The sequence below is a fragment of the Heptranchias perlo genome, chromosome 1 (assembly GCF_035084215.1).
Source record: "Heptranchias perlo isolate sHepPer1 chromosome 1, sHepPer1.hap1, whole genome shotgun sequence".
NCBI lineage: Eukaryota > Metazoa > Chordata > Chondrichthyes > Hexanchiformes > Hexanchidae > Heptranchias > Heptranchias perlo.
In genome coordinates this window covers 153,127,974-153,143,620 of record NC_090325.1, presented here as the reverse complement: position 1 = coordinate 153,143,620, position 15,647 = coordinate 153,127,974, and positions in this window count along the sequence as shown.

Genomic DNA, 15,647 nt, shown 5'->3' with positions numbered 1-15,647 from the left:
TGGAACATTACTACAATGAGACTACATGCATTTGACTGGTCATTGAGAGGACTATAGGGGTATTGAAGGAAAGGTTTCACTGCCTTAATATATCAAGAAGAATACTTCAGTATGCTTTAAAATGGTTCTCTAGGTTAAAAAACTGCAGTTGAACATTTTGACAAAAGTTGAAGGAGGAAACACACCACCTGCCTACTGCACCACCAAGGATCTGCTGCAACTTTAAGTTGCTGCAAGCTTTTAAATCCTGCAGCAAAAGGTTCCAACCCCTCACCCCAGAGATTTAGTCTTGTGTTACACTAGGGTTGTGTTCCTGGTTCCTGACCCACCATTCAATATGGCAAAGAACTGACCCTATAAATTCCACAAGGGTCAGCAGCTCAATTCCTCAGCAGGCGGAAGTCCTACCCTGCTGATGTCACTGCAGTGCAAATGGTTTTCAGGGCCACATTCTTTTAGTTTCGAGGCTATCCCATAAGTGACAGATGTTGCATGGTTCATTTTACTTCTTCGTATCTAATGTCACAAATAATTAATTATCTCTACAAATATCACACACTAGTCGACCCCTGTAGTTCTCTTCAGTAATGGAAAGGTCATGTTCGTTGAACGCACATTGTAACTGAGCAGGAACTTGACAGCATAGATATGTTCTGTACTAAAACACTTAGTCTGTGTTTAAGTTTCAATTAGGGTGCTCTGTGGGTCATTGCAATTTGAATAACTTTTACAATGTCAGTACAGTAGTGGAGACTGTTCCAAAAGTCAAAATTAAAGGCTCTTTATCTGAATGCACAGAGCATTCACAACAAGATGGATGAATTAGTTGCACAAATAGAGATAAATGAGTTTGATCTAATAGCCATTACAGAGACATGGGCCTCGATTTGAGAGATTGAGTAGAATGGGCCTATACTCTCTGGAATTTAGAAGAATGAGAGGTAATCTCATTGAAACATATAAGATTTTGAGGCGGCATAACAGGATAGATGCTGAGAGGTTGTTTCCCCTTGCTGAAGAGTCTAGAACTAAAGGGCATAGTCGCAGGATAAGAGGTCGGCCATTTAAGTCTGAGGTGAGGAGGAATTTCTTCACTCAGAGGGTTGTGAATATTTGGAATTCTCTCCCCCAGAGGGCTGTGGATGCTGAGTCGTTGAATATGTTCAAGGCTGAGATCGATAGATTTTTGGACTCTAGGGGAATCAAGGGATATGGGGATCGGGCGGGAAAGTGGAGTTGAGGTTGAAGATCAGCCATGGTTTGATTGAATGGCGGAGCAGGCTCGGGGTGGGGGGGGGGCCTATGGCCTACACGTGCTCCTATTTCATATGTTCTTATAATCTTAACTATGGTGTTTATTTTTTAAAAATCGAATAATTTCTAAGACACCCCCCAGTACAGAATTGCTACAGTAGCTTTCAAATTGCTGACATTTTCTATCACTTAAAGCCTGGAAAAAAATGTTTTTCATGAATTCTGAATTCTGGAATGCTGAATATTTTAAAATAAAATTTGAAAAATCTACAGAAGAACAACAAAGCATCACACAAGAATTATAGCAACATAGGAACTGGAGTAGGCCATTTAGCCCATCGAGCCTATTCAGCCATTCAATGAGACCATGGCTGATCTGTGACCTAACTCCATATACTTGCCTTAGCCCCATATCCCTTAATGCCTTTGATTAACAAAAATCTATCAATCTCAGATTTAAAATTAACAATTGAGCTACCATCAACTGCCATTTGTGGAAGAGAGTTCCAAAATTCTACCACCCTTTGCATGTAGAAGTGTTTCCTAACTTCACTCCTGAAAGTCCTGGCTCTAATTTTTAGGCTATGTCCCCCAGTCCTCGACTCCCCAACCAGTGGAAATAATTTCTCTCTACCTGCCCTATCAGTTTCCTTTAATATCTTGAAAACTTTGATCAAATCACCCCTTACTCTTCTAAATTCCAGGGAATACAATCCTAGTTTGTATTTTGGAGTCCAGGTATCATTCTAGTGAGTCTACGCTGCACTCCCTCCAAGGCCAGTATATCCTTCCTGAGGTGCGGTGCACAGAACTGAACACAATAGTAGGTGTAGTCTGACCAGGCTTTGTATAGCTGTAGCATGGCTTCTACCCCCTTGTCTTCTCGTCCTCTAGAAATAAAAGCCAGCATTCCATTAGCCTTTTTGATTATTTTCTGTACCTGTCCATGACATTTTAATGATCTATGCACATGGACCCCTAAGTCTCTTTGGACCTCCACTGTTTCGAGCTTTTCACCATCTAGAAAGTACTCTGATCTATCCTTTATAGAACCAAAGTGGATGACCTCACACTTGCCTTCATCGAAATCCATTTGTCATAGTTTTGCCCATTCACTTAATCTATTAATATCTATCTCTCTGTAATTGTATGCTTCCATCTGCACTGCTTACAATGCTGCCTATCTTTGTGTCATCGGCAAACTCGGATGTGACACTCTCTATCCCGTCATCTAAGTCATTAATAAATACAGTGAATAGTTGAGGTCCCAACACAGATCCCTGTGGGACACCGCAAGTCACATCCTGTCAATTTGAGTGTCTGCCCAATATCCCCACTCTCTATCTCCTGCCACTCAACCAATTTCCTAATCAGGTCAATAATTTCGCCTCAATTCCATGAGCTTCAACTTTAGCTAACAGTTTCTTATGAGGGACTTTATCAAATGCCTTCTGGAAGTCCATATAAATAACATCCATTGACATTCCCCTGTCCACTACTTTAGTCACTTCTTCAAAAAATTCAATCAGGTTTGTCAGGCATGACCTACCCTTTACAAATTCATGCTGGCTCTCTCTGATTAGCTGAAAATTTTCAAGGTTTTCAGACACTCAGTCCTTAATTATAGACTCTAGTGGTTTCCCAACAACAGGTGTTAGGCTAACTGGTCTATAATTCCCTGGTTTCCCTCTCTCACATTTCTTAAATTGCGGAGTGACGTGCAATTTGCCAATCCAAAGGAATGGTTCCTGAATCGAGGGAACTTTGAAAGATTATAGTTAGGGCATCTGCAGTGTTCTCACCTACTTCCTTTAAAATCCTGGGATGGAAACCATCTGGTCCTGGGGACTTGTCACTCTTTAATGCTATTATTTTCTTCATTACTGTTAATTTGCTTACATTAATTATGGTGAATCCCCATCCCTGATTCAAATTTTGTTTCCTTGGAGTGACTGGCATGCTATCCTCTTCCTTTACTGTAAATACTGACGCAAAGTAATTATTTAACATGTCTGCCATTTCCTCATTTTCATTTACAATATCGCCATTACCAGTTTTTAATGGGCCCACATTGCTTTTGACCACCCTATTTTTCGTAATATAATTGTAAAAAATGTTCGTGTTGATTTTGATTTCCCTTGCAAGTTTCTTTTCATACTCCCATTTTGTAGCTCTTACTCTCTGTTTTGTCACCCTTTGCTGTTCTTTGTCTCTCTTCCAGTCACCAGGATCTGTGATTTTTTTGCATTTTTGTATGATTTTTCTTTTAGTTTTATGTTGTCCCTTACCTCTTTTGTCGTCCATGGCTGTTTTTTTTTGGCAAGTAGAGCTCTTGCCCCTTTGGGGTATAAACTGGTTCTATATCAAGTTAAATTGTTTTTTGAACACCTCCCACTGATCTTTTATCATTTTACCCATTAATAGATTTGCTCAGTTTACTGTGGACAATCTCTGTCTCATCTCGTTGAAGTCAAGCTTACCTATATTTAGAATCTTAGGAGCTGGTATGGGTTTCTCCCTTTCAAACACAACGTTGAATTCGATCATATTATGATCACTATTAGATAAATGTTCACGCACCATTAGGCTGTTAACTAAATCTGGCTCATTATTAAATCTAATATGGCTTGCCCTCTTGTTGGTTTTAGGACATATCATTGCAGAAATCTGTCCTGAACACACTCAAGAAATTTGCTACCTTTCTAACATGAGCTTGTTTGCATATCCCAATCAATATGAAAGTTAAAATCCCCCATTAAAACCACGCTGCCTTTGATGCATGCTTGTCTAATCTCTGCATTTATACATTCTGCCACTTTATAGCTGCTACCAGGAGGCCTATACATAACTCCAGCTACAGTCTTAAAGCATTTTCTATTTCTTAATTCTATCCATAAGGTCTCCACTGCCTGCTTACCTCTTGTTATAACCTCTCTTATCATTGAAGTAATTTCATCCTTAATCACAAAGGCTACTCCTTCCCCTCCACCAGTTTCCCTATCTTTCCTGTAGGTCTTATAACCTGGTATATTCAGTTCCCAGTCCTGACTATCTTGCAGCCATGCCTCAGTAATGGCCACCATGTTGTACCCTCTAAGTTGAATTTGCGCCTGCAATTCATTCAATTTGTTCCTTATACTCTGTGCGTTTATATAAAGAATGCTTATTTCAAAAAAGGGTGTAAGGATAAACCCAGCAACTATAGGCCAGTCAGTTTAAATTGGGTGGTGGGAAAACCTTTAGAAATGATAATCTGGGACAGAATTAGCAGTCACTTGGACAAGTGTGGATTGATTAGGGAAATCCAGCATGGATTTATTAAAGGCAAATAGTCTTTAACTAACTTGATTGAGTTTTTTGATGAGGTAACAGAGAGAGTAGATGAGGGCAATGCAGTTGATGTGGTTTATATGGACTTTCAAAAGGCATTTGATAAAGTGCAGGATAATAGGCTTGTCATCAAGACTGAAGCCCATGGAATAAAGTGGACAGTAGCAGCATGGATACAGAATCGGCTAAGTAACAGGCAACAGAGAGTAGTCATGAACGGTTGTTTTTCGGACTGGAGGGAGGTGTACAGTGGTGTTCCTCAGGGGTCGGTACTAGGACCACTGCTTTTCTTGATATATATTAATGACTTGGACTTGGGTGTACAGGCACAATTTCCTAAATTTGCAGATGATACAAAACTTGGAAGTGTAGTGAACAGTGATGAGAATAGTGATAGGCTTCAAGAGGATATAGACAGGCTGGTGGCATGGACGTATAGGTGGCAGATGAAATTTAACACAGAAAAATGCGAGGTGATACATTTCGGTAGGAAGAATGAGGAGAGGAAATATAAACTAAAGGGCTCAATTCTAAAAGGGGTACAGGAACAGAGAGATCTGGAGGTATATGTACAAATCGGCAGGGCAGGGCAGGGCAGGTTGAGAACGCAGTAAAAAAGCACACGGGATCCTGGGCTTTATAAATAGAGGCATAGAGTACAAAATCAAGGAAGTCATGATGAACCTTTATAAAACATTGGTTCAGCCACAGCTGGGCACTGCACTTTAGGAAAGATGTGAAGACCTTAGAGAGGGTACAGAGGAGATTTACTAGAATGATTCCATGGACGAGGGATTTTAGTTACGTGGATAGACTGGAGAAGCTGGGATGTTTTCCTTGGAACAGAGAAAGTTGAGAGGAGGTTTGATAGAGATTCAAAATCATGAAGGGTCTAGACAGAGTAGATAGAAAGAAACTGTTCCCATTGGCAGAAGGGTCAAGAACCAGAGGGCATACATTTAAGGTGATTGGCAAAAAAAACAAAGGTGACATGAGGAAAAACTTTTTTATACAGCAAGTGGTTAGGATCCGGAACACATTGCCAGGGCGAGTGGTGGAGGCAGATTCAATCATGGCCTTCAAAAGGGAACTGGATAAGTACTTGAAAAGAAATAATTTGCAGGGCTATGGGGATAGGACGGTGGAGTGGGACTAGCTGGATTGCTCTTGCAGTGAGCCAGCACGGACTCGATGGCCCGAATGGCCTTCTTCCGTATTGTAACCTTTCTATGATTCTATGATTGGGCCACACACCCTAAAAATTGTATTTTTTTAAATCCTACTCAAATCTCTAATGCCTCACAGAATTAAAACCCCCAAAAATGTGTTCTCATTCTCTGAAACTAACATTTGTTATTGCTAAGATCGGCTCCAAAGATTAATAGAAGATAGTGGGCAACACAGAGAAGTTAAACACCATGTTTGATGAAATGTCCTGGTGGAACCTTAAGTCCAGTACCAAACATCCCATCTAAGTATGGTAACACAAGCAGCCAATTTAAAATCAATCACATAAGATTTAACCCTTATAATGCTGCAGACAAGCCATGTCATGTTCCACGGACTGCCAACAAAAATAATTGTTCAATAGAGACCCTTCTGTAAATTACACCCGTCCTTTAACATGTAAATATCTCAACAATATAAAATTAGAAAACTGTATGTTGCTATGAATGCCTTGTCCACCGAACAAAATTCCTCATAAAATATTTTAAGCACACCATAAAATGTAGGGATAGCATAATCCTGGACCAGGATCATTTGTAGATTTGACTAATCTCCTATTATGTTACGGTGCTCACAAGATATGCACATGATGACTTGTATTGTTCGTCACAGGTTGACAAAATGAAAAATACAATATGAAAAGCAATAAAATGGCCAAGTGACTGACCTTCAGCATTAGGGCTCAGTCTTACCATTTTTATTTCTGCAGCATCGATAAAAAATTAAATGGAACAATTTTACCACAAATCTTGATGGCAAACTATACTTAAACATTAGCACACTACACTTAAACATATTGTAGAATCAGTGGCAGTGCTGCAGTTAGTTATCACTGTGTGTTAGAATCCCTGGCGCACTCCCTCAGAATGTTGACTTCAGAATTATTACTGTGTCCTCTGCATGTCTCTACCTCAAGACTTTGCTACCAGTAAAACAACTCTCAATACTAACTCTGAAGGCTATTTAATTCTGGTTAGAAGTTCAATCTCAATTGCCTTCTTTGCCAAAATCTATCCAGTTTTCTCTTGAATTTGAATACACTGCCTCCCCTATTTTAAAACAGTAATTAATTTTTATACTAAATATATTTTATATATAAATACATATAAATAAAAATGTATAAATATACAGATACAGCTGTTACAGGCTTCTATTGAATGACTTCCATTGCTCTGTATAATTCTGAGATATGTGGAGTGAATACCAACGATTTATGTGTAGATTATTTCTGAAAGTAGCCCCATTTTTAGCTCACTACATGACATGTGACGCATACACATCAACACTCAGTGAGGCCATCCTTTCAAATTGTACTCTCTCATGCCAACATTATGAAGGTAATTTTCCAAGTTTGTACTGCTGGCAGGGAATCTCAGCTACCTGCATGCTGTCCACAATTTTCTATTATGTGCTGCTGGTGGGCGAGATTCCTTGCTGAAGACTACCCCCTTATTATTTTTGTTACATCGACTATGGGGTAGAATATCCACAGGAGGTTTTCCTGATCTCCCACCATTTCTCCGAGATTTCCATTTAATTTACGGTGGGAGATTGGGAAATTACTGGCATATTTCTTGAAATAACTTTTGAAAAATTCCTGCTCGTGATGTGGCTGTTGCTAGCATGGCTGGCATTTATTGCCCATCCCTAGTTGCCCTGTGAAGGTGGTGGTGGGCTATCTTGTTATTCCATTTTTTGGTAGAAGTATCTTGCAATTGAGTGGCTTGCTACTCTGTTTCAAAGGGCAGCTAAATGCCAAACATGTTGGTGTGCGACTGAAGTCACACATAGGCCAGACTGGGTAAACGCAGCAGGTTTCCTTCCCTAAACGACATTAGTAAACCAGTTGGTTTATGATCACAGCTTCATGATCACTTTTACTGATAGCGGCTTTTTATTTCCAGATTTTTTAAACTGAATTCAAATTCTGAAACTGCCATGCAGGGATTTGAACTTATTTTCTCTGGGATATAAATCTAGGCCTTTGGGTTTACCAGTCCAGTATTACAACCATTACACTGTATTCAATGCTGTTATATAATAAAACAATGGGCAATATTCATTAACCGCTTCACACGCCTTACACCAGCCAGTCTGGCACCACATTGAATTCAGCAACTGTTGCATGACCATATCATAGTGTAGCAGCTGCATAATGAAGCAATCTTCTGCAATGGTTGAAAGGAATCTTACAACACCAGGTTATAGTCCAACAGTTTTATTTGAAAATCACAAGCTTTTGGAGGCTTTCTCCTTTGTCAGGTGAATGTCGGATTCCTTGAAAGTTACCGCATATATAGTCAGAGAACAATGCCTGGTGATTACAGATAATCTTTCCAACTGCCCGTTATCAAGGCAATCAAATGAATTGAATAGTGTTCAGACAGAGAAACATTAGATACCAGACTACTGTATCCAGTCTGGTATCAAATGTTTCTCTGCCTGAACACTATTCAATTCATTTGATTGCCTTGATAACGGGCAGTTGGAAAGATTATCTGTAATCACCAGGCATTGTTCTCTGACTATATATGCTGTAACTTTCAAGGAATCCGACACTCAACTGACGAAGGAGAAAGCCTCCGAAAGCTTGTGATTTTCAAATAAAACTGTTGGACTATAACCTGGTGTTGTAAGATTCCTTACATTTGTACACCCCAGTCCATCACCGGCATCTCCACATCATTCTGCAATGGTATTCGTCCTTTAGATAATCTATGCTGTTATCTGAATGTTAAAAAAATAAACTAGTAAAATCATTCAGTGTGTGTGATAAGAAGCAAGCTACATCATGGTAATTGGTAATTCATGGAAAAATAAATAAACCACAGAGGGAGAGAAAACCAGCACTCCCAGCCTGTAGCGTGGTTTCCCAGGCTCAGGTACCTCTCCAGTTAATGTGAAGACAAACCCCAAGTTGTTTGCAATGGAGTCCTCTTAGATATTCTCTCCACCGAGTGCATCAAAATAGCCTTGCAGCAAGAGAGATCCTGCTTGAGGGTTTCCATGTCAGCAAAAAAATTGACAGTTTTTTATAAAAAGATAACAGAAATTGCTGAAAAGACAGCTATTTACTTATACAAAAAAAGTAAGAACTTTCAACCAAAAGTACAACCTCTAGGCTTAACTTCACCTACAAATATCAGTGAATTTGCGGGTGTTTTTGCGACTGGAAGGCTGTTTCCAGTGGGGTGCCGCAAGGCTCGGTACTAGGTCCTTTGCTTTTTGTTATAGACATTAACGATTTGGACTTAAACGTAGGGGGCATGATTAAGAAATTTACGGATGACACAAAGATAGGCCGTGTGGTTAATAATGAGGAGGAAAGCTGTAAACTGCAGGTATATATCAATGGACTGGTCAGATGGGCAGAAAAGTAGCAAATGGAGTTCAAACCGGAGAAGTGTAAGGTAATGCATTTAGGGAGAGCAAACAAGGCAAGGGAATACACAATAAATGGAAGGATACTGAGAGGTGTAGAGGAAGTGAGGAACCTTGGAGTGCATGTCCACAGGTCCCTGAAGGTAGCAGGACAGGTAGATAAGGTGGTTAAGAAGGCATATGGATGCTTTCCGTTATTAGCCGAGGCATAGAATATAAAAGCAGGGATTTTTTTCTATTCGTTCATTGGATATGGGCGTCGCTGGCAAGGCCAGCATTTATTGCCCATTCCTAATTGCCCTTGAGAAGGTGGTGGTGAGCCGCCTTCTTGAACCGCTGCAGTCCGTGTGGTGACGGTTCTCCCACAGTGCTGATGGGTAGGGAGTTCCAGGATTTTGACCCAGTGACGATGAAGGAACGGCGATATATTTCCAAGTCGAGATGGTGTGTGACTTGGAGGGGAACGTGCAGGTGGTGTTGTTCTCATGTGCCTGCTACCCTTGTCCGTCTAGATGGTAGAGGATTTGGGAGGTGCTGTCGAAGAAGCCTTAGCGAGTTGCTGCAGTGCATCCTGTGGATGTTACACACTGCAGCCACGGTGCGCCGGTGGTGAAGGGAATGAATGTTTAGGGCGTTGGATGGGGTGCCAATCAAGCGGGCTGCTTTGTCCTGGATGGTGTCGAGCTTCTTGAGTGTTGTTGGAGCTGCACTCATCCAGGGATGTTATGTCGGAACTGTATAAAACACTAGTTAGGCCACAGCTTGAGTACTGCGCACAGTTCTGGTCACCACAGTACAGGAAGGATGTAATTGCACTAGAGAGGGTGCAGAGGAGATTTACGAGGATGTTGCCAGGACTGGAGAATTTTAGCTATGATGACAGATTGGATAGGCTAGGGTTGTTTTCTTTGGAACAGAGGAGGCTGAGGGGTGATTTGATTGAGGTGTACAAAATTATGAGGGGCCTAGATAGAGTGGATAGCAAGGACCTATTTCCCTTAGCGGAGGGGTCAATAACCAGGGGGCATCAATTTAAAGTGATTGGTAGAAGGATTAGAGCGGAAATTAGGAAAATATTTTTCACCCAGAGGTTGGTGGGGGTCTGGAACTCATCGCCTGAGAGGGTGATAGAGGCAGAAACCCTCAACCCATTTAAAAAATACCTGGATGTGCACCTGAAGAGCCATGAACTGCAGGGCTACGGACCAAATGCGGGAAAATGGGATTAGGCTGGGTGGCTCATTTCTCAGCCGGTGCGGACACAATGGGCCGAATGGCCTCCTTCTATGCCGTAAATTTTCTATGATTCTATGAATTTGGTATGGGATCTAATAGCAAGCATGAGTTCACAAGTATTTACTATTCGGCTTTGCATTCTTGTTCTCCATTACAGAAGTACAAGTGGACAAAACATGAAGCTGGTAATGAATACTTTAATAAGGCACTGCTGGCTGCTTTATCCCATAAAATTTTATCAGAGTTCAAAATTGGCAGGACTTTATCAATAAATAATATGGTTTTACATTAAATTATTGAAATTAGACATTATATATTTTAGATTCAAAATATAAGGGCAGATTCTGCAACCGCAGGGTAAATGGTCCTCAGATCAATGTTTACATTACATACTTGGGCAACTGATGTGTGGCTGTGACCTTGCCAGAATTTGCATGTGCTTCTTGCATGGGTTGACTATGCCACATAGAGCATAGTGAAGAAGAGCCCACTGAATCTGGATTATGCAGCTCTTAATGAGCTGCTGTTCAAAATTAAAGAGTCACAACCATTCAAAGGTAGGGTGGGCACATATATGTTAATAACAATGTTGGAGCGTTTTTCAAGGCTCAAAATGGGTGATAGCAGTTTTCAACTGTGCAAAAGTTGTATGGAGGAAGGAAGAAAGGATCTTGGTTCGGAAGATCAGGAAGTAGAATCAGTACGGGTGGAGATAAGAAATAACAAGGGACAGAAAACACTAGTGCGAGTAATTTTTAGGCCCCCTAACAGTAGTTATATTGTTGGACAAAGTATTAATCAAGAAATAAGAGGAGCTTGTAACAAAGGTAATGCAATAATCATGGGGGACTTTAATCTTCATATAAACATGGGCAAATCAAATTGGCAAAAGTAGTTTGGAGGATGAGTTCATGGAATGCATACGAGACAGTTTCCTAGATCAATACATTGTGGAACCAACCAGGGAACAGGCTATTTTAGATCTTTTCTTTTACAATGAGACAGGGTTAATTAGTAATCTCATATTAAAGGATCCTCTGGGGCAGAGTGATCATAATATGATAGAATTTCACATTGAGTTCGAGAGTGACGTACTTAAGTCTGAAACTAAAGTCTTAAACTTAAACAAAGCCAATTACATAGGTATGAGGGGCAAGTTGGCTAAGGCTGATTGGGAAATTAGATTAAAAGATATGACGGTAGATAAGCAATGGTGAACATTTAAAGAAATGTTTCATAATTCTCAATGAATATACATTCCATTGAGGAATAAAAACTCCACGGGAAAAGTGATCCATCCGTGGGTAATTAAAGAAGTTAATGCTGGTATTAGATTAAAAGAAGAGGCTTATAATGTCGCCAAGAAGAGATAGTGGTTGGTTGTGATCGTCCAAAATTCCCTAGATTGTAGAACGGTCCCAGTAGATTGGGAGGTAGCAAATACAACACTGCTATTCAAGGAAGGAGGGAGAGAGAAAACAGGGAACTATAAGCCAATTGGTCTGACATCAGTTGTTGAGAAAATGCTGGAATCCATTATTAAGAATATAGTAACGGGGCCCTTAGAAAACCATAATATGATTAGGCAGAGTCAACACAGTTTTACGAAAGAGAAATTGTGTTTGACAAATCTATTAGAGTTTTTTAAGGATGTAACTAATAGGATCGATATAGGGGAACCAATGGATGTAATATATTTGGATTTTCAAAAGGCATTTGATAAGGTGCCACACAAAAAGTTGTTACACAAGCTACGGGCTCCTGGGGTTGGAGGCAATATATTAGCATGATAGAGGATTGGTAAATAGACAGCAAACAGAGAGAAGGAATAAACGGGTCATTTTCAGGTTGGCGGGGTGTAACTAGTGGAGTGCCACAAGGATCAGTGCATGGGCCTCAGCTATTTACAATCTGCATTAATGACTTCGATGAAGGGACCAAGTAATATATCCAAGTGTGCTGATGATACAAAGCTAGGTGGGAAAGGAAGCTGTGGGGAAGACACAAAGGGCTCGATTTTGGGATCGTGTTTCCGGCGAGTTCCCAGCGGGGCGGCCCCGAAAATCCCGATATCCGGTCACGTGACCGGATCGCGACGAAATCCCGGCCACTTCCGGGTACCGCGCTGACGTGCGGGGCTGCGCGCGCAAGCCCCGCTGGTGGGAATCCCGCAGGCAATTAAAGCCAGCGGGGTTCCACTTGAGAGTACTTACCTTGCTCGTTGTGGTCAGTTAATGAGCTGAAGCAGCTGTCAAAAGAGGAAGTGTGGGATTTTAGGTTCAAGGCAGTGAGTTTCACACACTGGGGGAAACAGTCCCTCTCCAACCAGGCGTGTTGCAGCCAGCAGCCTGTGGCAGGTGCCAAGGTGCGCTCCACGGGGGAGAGCCCTCACCCACGCAGGAGGCCACCGCGTCACATAGGGCAACCCCTGCCCTCCACCACCCCCCGCCAAGCCAGAGGACAGACCGACACGAAACCGCAGCCCCAGTCCGAGGACCCACCCACCTACCCTGCACAACCCCTCAGACCAACACCTGCCAGATGGGTGGTGCGTTGACATCGTCGGAGGATGAACAGGATGACCAGCCCCAGCAGCCTCGCAGTCCATGCCGTCCGCCTCGGAGACGTGGGGCCCCCCAACACGGTGCTGCGGCACACCCACCTGCACAGCAGGAGGGAGGGCAACCGCAGAGAGAGATGCGTCGCAGGAGGCACTACCCTCCGCACAGGGTGTACAGAGCGAGGCTCAGCTTCATGGACCTCTCCGAGGAGCAGTGCATACGTCGGCTCAGAGTCAATCGCCAGGTAGTCGCCGACATCTGCAGCCTCCTTAACGACGAGCTGCTCCCTGATGGACCAAGCAGCATCTTCCTACCTGTCGCCGTCAAAGTCACCACTGCCCTCAACTTCTTCGCATCCGGTTCCTTCCAGGGTGCCACCGGGGACATCACCGGGGTCTGTCAGTCCTCTGCACACAAGTGCATAAGGCAGGTCACCGATGGGTTGTTCCGCAGGGCCTCGCACTACATCAACTTCGCCATGGACGAGCGCAGCCAGATGGAGAGGGCGGTTGGATTCCATGCCATGGCCGGCTTCCCACGGGTGCAGGGTGTAATCGACTGCACCCACATCGCAATACGGGCACCTCCGCATGAGCCAGGGCTGTTCATCAACAGGAAGGGGTATCACTCCATGAACGCCCAGCTCATCTGTGACCACCGCCAGAGATTCCTACACGTGTGCGCCAGATACCCCGGCAGCTGCCACGATGCCTTCGTCCTCAGGGAGTCCGCCGTCCCGCCCATCCTGCAGGCACCCAACGCCGGCAACGGCTGGCTCCTCGGCGACAAGGGGTATCCCCTACACACGTGGCTCATGACACCTCTGAGGAACCCCATCACCGAGCCGGAGCGTCGGTACAATGACAGCCACACTGCTACCAGGTCTACAATTGAGCAGACCATAGGGCTTCTCAAGATGCGCTTCAGGTGCCTTGATCGTTCTGGGAGAGCGCTCCAATACACACCATTCAGAGTGGGACGAATCATAGTTGTCTGCTGTGCCCTGCACAACATGGCCCAACAGAGAGGGGTGCCGCTGGAGGAGGCCCCATCCACACCCGCCACCCACATTGAGGAAGGCGAGGGCGAGGAGGAGGAGGAGGAGGAGGAGGCGGAGGAGGAGGAGGCGGAGGAGGAGGACGCGCCAGAGGATGTTGGACGACCCATGCGCCGAACCGCGACTCACCGGGATGGTCGCCGGGCCAGGGAGGCACTCATACGTCAACGGTTCTCCTAGAGTCAGACAGTGCGAGGCGCTCGCATCTCCTCACCTGCACATGCGAGCGGCCATACCAGCCCCCTCCACTGAAGAGTGTTGCCAGTACTCCTGCACCCACAGCAGTGTGCCCAATGGGCGGCAGCAGGTGTTCGCCGTCATGATGGCCTCCACGGAACGCACCTATTGCACAAGCCGCGGAAGAATGGACGAGAGGTGGCAGGAGTGGTGAGAATAGAGTATTTAATATCTCCAATGTGACATTATATAAAAAAAAATGTACAAATTAATAAACACCCTGGTGTTTTCCCTTTGGGATTATAAGGCCTTTGCAATTCTTTTCCGGGAACCCCTACGTGGTGCTACCCCTGTGGCTCCAGCAGAGGTAGTGGCAGGTTGCTCGTGTTCTCGCCTTGACCGGGTAGATGCTTTTGGCGGACGGCCCTTGGGTTTCAGTGCCCGTGACGGCACCTCCACAGACTGCTCCTCCTGCACCGGGGCAGGGGCAGACTCGGCCACCTGGAGAGGAGGCACCATTGCGGGTACTGGTTGAGAGGTGGGCGACGGGTGGGACGTGGGGGCGCCTTGAGAAGCGTCCCCGCTTCCATGTCCCCGGTCACCATCATCCCTCTCTTGGCCTCGGCCCACATCACCCCTTCCACCCTGCTGGACGGCAGTTTGGATGGCATGTGTGAGGCCTTGCAAGGCCACCCCTAGTGTATCCCTCAGCCTGTTGATGGCGTCGGAATGTTGCTCACCCTGAATCCGTACAGACGTTGTCAGGGCCTGCATGGACTCGATCTGGAGCTGTGCGTGACGCTCGAGGGAGGCCAGCCTGTCCTCCACCGCAGACAGTCCCGCACCTACCCGCGACACTGTGTCGCCGGTACCCTCCTGTGCCTGCGCCACCAATGCCCACATGCAGGAGTTGGACTCCTCCATCGCCTGCACTATAGTGGACAATGCGCGCGGCACCTCTCCCAGTACCTCAGCAATTAGCTGGTGCCCCTCGACGACTCTCCTTTTCACTGGTGGCCCCCTGGGTTCAGCATCTGGGTCCGGCTGAGCAGAGCCTGGAGATGAGTGCTCCCTCCGTCGCGGACCCTTCGCGGCTGCCCCTGCCACCAGGGTCTGCTCATGCTCACTCGTGCGCGGTGACTCACCGAGTGCTACCCCAACTAGTTGGCGAGGGGGACCCACCGAGGTGCATGTCTCTGCGCTGGTGGATGGTTGGCTCTGATGTGACGATGCACCCTCAGAGACCGCCATGTCCTCTGAGGAATCGCCCTCCACGCTCGCTTCACACACAGACAGACCTGCAAGAGAACAGAGGGCACTTTGAGGCATGTGGACCAACTTGACAGTGCGCCTGATGGCAGGTGATGATACGGTAACTCGCGATCATGGGTGTTGAGTGTCAGCTTTCCCTTACCGGCCGTTTC